The sequence below is a fragment of the Dioscorea cayenensis genome, unplaced genomic scaffold (genome assembly GCF_009730915.1).
Source record: "Dioscorea cayenensis subsp. rotundata cultivar TDr96_F1 unplaced genomic scaffold, TDr96_F1_v2_PseudoChromosome.rev07_lg8_w22 25.fasta BLBR01000877.1, whole genome shotgun sequence".
Taxonomy (NCBI): Eukaryota; Viridiplantae; Streptophyta; class Magnoliopsida; order Dioscoreales; family Dioscoreaceae; genus Dioscorea; species Dioscorea cayenensis.
In genome coordinates this window covers 60963-66634 of record NW_024087268.1, presented here as the reverse complement: position 1 = coordinate 66634, position 5672 = coordinate 60963, and the positions used below count along the sequence as shown (strand labels likewise).

At 32.3% G+C, this 5672-nt stretch overlaps 1 pseudogene; it reads right to left on the bottom strand.

Annotated features, from left to right (window-relative positions):
- Positions 1–247: 247 nt before the first annotated feature.
- LOC120255187 lies at positions 248–1237 on the bottom strand (annotated as a pseudogene).
- Positions 1238–5672: the final 4435 nt, after the last annotated feature.

Below are 5672 nucleotides of genomic sequence, written 5' to 3'. Positions count from 1 at the left end.
TAATTGGCAAAGAACCCACAAAGAAATACCCTTTAAATGATACAAAAATCCACTAGACATACCTTTTCATGCATGCCAACACATTTGCAATCACAAAATCACACCACCATTCCTTCGAAAGAATAAATCTTAAATTTTTAAAATTAAGAAAAAATTGGAAAATAGAATACAGAGGATAAAAATCACAAGCAGAAATCATCCCTCCCCTATTTGCAAATTGAACACCTCAAGTGGTCACTTGCTCAGCTCACGAGCTCTTTTGTTGGTGTGCTCCGGTGAGTCTCCAGCGGTCACCGAGAGGCATCTTCTTAAGACTTTGCTGATGATACACTTGCCTCAATCTCTCTGATTTTCCTTCTTTAGTGCTTCTTGATGAGCTGCTTTCATCTCACACAATTTTCAGACAATATATCCCGTCCTTTTCTTAATTAAAAATATTCCAAAATTCAATTAATAGTGATGGGGATGTAAGTGCCGCAAATACTGACCGTCCTTGAAAATTTTATCTTGGGCAATAGCTGCAATCCGCTGTTTTCAAATAGCTGTTGCCAACTGTGAGAACTGAACGCTGGTGGTCGAGGAGGCCACCCGAGGAGACAATGCCGAAACCCTCAGTCTTCAAAAATAAACATATATAAGTCTCCATTAGTACTGATTTTCTCATAAATTGTAGTATGTCTAATATATATACATATATGTGATGTGTGTGTGCGTGCGTGTGATTATAAGAACTACCTGCAATGATGTAACGCTGCGCTCCAGCTCGAAATGTACTGCAGTTTCCTAACTCCGAGATCTTTGTGCCGACTGCCTGTTGGCCAAAAATCCTAAATCCACTTGAGGATATATATACGTGAGTTCTCAATTACCTAAGAGCTACATTGAGAAAAGATGAAAAATTGATTATTCACCTCTTGACCCTTTTAGGATCGACAATGAGTTTTGATCAGCAGTTGAGGCTGCTGCAGTGTGGGCAGCTTGGTTTGTCCTGTGGCTCAGACTTGCACAGGCTTTGCGTCTCCTCCAATTCGTTAACCAATTGCTGCCGGAAGGCTTCTCCTCGTTAATGCTACTGTTGTGATCAGGAAGGGGTTGACGGGTGGAGGATGATAATGGAGCAGCAGATGCGCCTGATGACGGTGGCAGGTCGTCAGGGAACATAGAAATGAGCTGATCTTCATCTAGGCGATCGAATTCATGCATTGGTGCTCCACCACCGTTACTACTGATCATTGGCGCTTCAAGATACGACTGGGTCGCTCAGTGGACCGTCGGTGAGCACCACGTCTGGTTAAAGTGAGAATCAAGAAACTCTCATCAGCAAGATGGGTGGTTTGCCGGATGATGGTGGTGGAGCCGGGCTGGAGGTAAGAAAGAGGCCATGGAGGAGCTCGCTGATGGCCCGAAGCTGGAGCCGGTTGCTGGGTACTAGGAGGTAACTGAGCCATGTTGTATATGAGGTTTAATAATATCAGAAGAAGAGATAATAACATCAGTCAATAAGTATTGAGAGGTGAAGAGATGATGAGCAATTAAGTTTGAAATGGAAGAGGCTACTGTTGTGCTAGTTTCGGATTGTTTTGATAGGGAGGTATAAATGTATAATAGAGGGATAGAGAGGGAGAAAGAGGGGGGATCACATGAGATTGGGATAGGAAGGACAGCTAGGAACAGCTGTTAAAGAGAGAGAGGGAGATTTGAGAGGGAGCGGGGGAGAAACTGAAAGGAGGGAAGTTGGGCTTCAACGGTTTTTCAGGAAAGTCGTGAGGGAGCAGTTTGATTATCTGGCAGGAATCGTCCCCCCACGTGCCGATGTGACTGTGCACTATTTTTTGCTTATGAAATATTTATTTTTAGGTGGGAGAACATAATATTATACACACGCGCTCTGTATTACTAGTACTGATCTTTATAAATAAATAAATAAAATTAATATTTAAAGTAAATTTTTAGGGACAATGATTTTTGGAGTAAGTCTTTTTAACAACACAATTGAAAACAATGCTACACAATTAGTAACTTATGGATGGAAATGCGTCAATTTCAAATGGTAATTTTATAATTCTTGCCGATCAATATATTTTTCTCTATAAAAATAGATGATTTTTCTTAACTTGTGATAAAAATGAAATTGAATAAGGAAAATCAAGCCAATCATTAAAATTTCAGGCTCCACACTCACTTGTCATGGAATTAATGTCTTTCATCTTTAGAATTAAGTCATTTTATTAATTATATTTATCATTTTATATTATTTAATTACTATTTACACAACCAAGTTTAATTTAAAAAAAAATTTGTGTCTTATTTTCTTTCATATTTTAATAATGTTTTTATATATTCCATGACAGTTTAATTTCATAAGTGTTTTTTCTTACTATGCGTCATTGTTTTTATGGGATGTGAACTTTGTTTTAAAGCGATGTTGTAATAAACCGGACTAAAATCAGTTTGGTTCAACCAGCTGGAACACAGCCCAGTAAATCGATCTGAGTTGGATGAGACGAGGCCTAGTTGGTTTATTTATTTTAAATTTTTAAATTTAAACCCGTTTCAAAAATTAAAAAGCAAGATATTATATACTTGTATTTTATTTTATTCCACATTTTTTATTGTTATTTTTGTTGTTGTTGTATACTTATATTTTATTTAATTATTTATTTTTAAATATTTATTATTTGGTTGTAACTTTGTAATATACAATTTTATCCTTTTTGTTAAGTTTTAATTAATTTTTAATTAATTTTTACCTATTTTAAAATTTTTAAAAATTTATTTATATAGAAAAATATTAAATCTAGTTGAACTAGTCAATCCAACGGGCTCAATTAGTTGGACCGTAGTAGCAGTTCATGCGTACGGGTTGACAACAACCAGTGGGCACTTTAAAACATTGGTTTTTAACAATTATTTTTGTAAAAGTTTTAATGTCATATTTCAAAAAGAAATTATTTGATTTTGGTAAATATAACTTTTTGCAAATAGTAGAATTTTGGATACCCTAATTATTATGATCTAGAATGAGGAGCAGGGTTAGCTCAAGCTGGACCTAGCAAGGGTTTTATTATTTTAAAATTTGTGATTATGTAATTAATTGTGATGGGCTGTTAATTTTGTGATTATGATGTTTGTGCAATGTTAAGAAATTGCCATTTACAATGCTGATCTAAATAAAAGGTTATATTGTTTGAAATTTAAATACAAACTAGTGTTTTATCTGACTTTTATTTTATTTTATTTTTAAAGTTTATCTAATTTTTATGATCTCTAACTATATATATACAGTTTTCCTAAAAGCCGATTATTAAATAACTTTATTTAATTACTTTTAATTTAAATTAACTTCTATATAAAAAAAAATTCCTTATCTTCGATGTTTGAATTCGATTCTTATATTATTAAAAAATCATATATTTTTTAGATTTTGTCATACTATTGTACAATACCTAAAATTATTGAAATAAGTTAAAATAAATAGGGCTAGCTTTTAATATTTGAATTTAGTTTAGAATGAACTTTTAACGGAGGTGACTAAAGTTTGAGTTGTTTATGCTAAGTAAAACAAATATTATGTGATTTAAATTATATATCTTTTGTATTTTAACCAATTGATAGTTGTCAATAGTTACTTTAAAAAAGAAAATTAATTAATAATTATGTTTACTTAGCTAAATAAATTATTTTCAAGAACTTTGTCCCCACTTCAAGTTAGTCCATTAATAATGTATGGTTTGATATAATTAATCCGAACAATTAAAACACTGTAAAAATTGCCATCAAGACACTTGTGCTGATCATGTCATCTCTCTCATGAAATTAAATAAACTCCCTCGTGAACAATGAAAAAGTTTTACTCATTATATTTTTATATTTACATCCCTGTCATCAATGTTCATAACTATAATTTTATAATTTTTATTAAAAACTATTCAAATTATTTAGATTAAATTATTTATATAATACAATATTTTCTAAATGACTTCTAAGCTCATAAATTTTGGAATTTTTCAATTTTGTTTACAACTTTAGCAACAACACTTTATTATATTTACATAACTGACATTTGATTTTTAAATCTAATTTCTGACATTGTAATTCCATTCTATTTTTATTTTAATCATAAGATATATATATTGTTATAATTAAAACATCAACCGTGATTATGTAAATAATAGTTAAAAATTATTCTTTTTTGAACAATTTTCTCATAGTGACCAAATTTAGATACATTAAAATATATTTTTTTAATCTCATTACATATTTAAATTGGAATTAGTAATTTACATGAAACGCTTTAAAGCATATATATATGAGAAAGGAACACAGTGTATTAATATTTGTCTGATCTAAAGTTAATGCAGCATCCAAAAAGATGAAAGAACATTCTTTTAGGAAAATACCTTGTAAATAGTTCATAAATAATAACTTCACAACAACTTCTTTCTTGGGAATGCATGATTGATAGCATCTTCAAAGCATAAAAGCTATACATGTAGCCATATGTTTAAAGAATAGAAAATGTTGATTTAGCTGATGCTCATGACCCATAAAGAAGAAAAATGCAATGGAGGCATACATTAATGAACAATGAAAAAAAGGAGAGACAGAAAGAGAGAGAGAGAGAGAGAGAGAGAGAGAGAGAGAGGAGGTTTTGTGGAGGAAGTGTGGCTTGTGTTATGGAGTTGAATCATGCTCTCCCATGTGGTGTGTTGGCAAGCCACAATCTCGTCTTGCTTTGTCTTCAAACCGTTTCCTTTTCTCTATCTTTCTCTCTCATCTCATAGTCACATGCAAGACATGTGGCTTCATTCCCATCCTCCATCTTCTCTCACTTTTGGATCCTATCCTCTCTGTCTTTTTATATATCTATCTTTTTCATTATTATAATTATAATTATAATTATAATTAAACTTTATATCAAGGCGTTTTCTTAGAATTTTCGGATCAGGCTGGCCATATGGGTGCATGATAATTTAAAATATAGACATGTTACAGTACACTGAAGAATAATGTAACTTCAACCACTTAATTAAATGGCACACACCCAAATCTCATGCAACATTGGTTATGGGAATCGAATCCCTGTGGTAAAGGGTGAAAACGCATGGTATATAATTAAAAAAATTTGTGCTTGCCCACGATGAGTTTCACATGAGCAAGGACGGTCATTGCCCAATAGTCTTGTGAAGCAATTTGGGTTGCCTACTTTCAAATAAAATAAATTGATGCTTGTTAAAATTCAATTCTCTTGGTTACATCGGATAATGCTTTAAATAATCAAGAATAATTTTCTATCCATCAAAGTTTTTATATTCTTGGTTTATAACTTAGTTTGTTTTATTAAAAATAATTAAATATAACAGTGTTCATGCTTCAGGACTTTTTGTTGGAGGGATAGATAAGCATTTCTAGGTAAATTGGTGAAAGGTGACTCCAGAGTAGCAAAGTTAGATAAGCATTTCTAGGTAAATTGGTGAAAGATGACGCCAGAGTAGCAAAGTTAGATAAGCATTTCTAGGTAAATTGGTGAAAGATGACGCCAGAGTAGCAAAGTTATCCCCACTTTTTTGTGGTTATCTTAGGACTAATTGAAATCTATTTGCTTTTTGGAATGCTGACAAGACATTAATGTGTTGAGGGAAGTATGGGACTTAGTAAGTTACTCTCAAAGC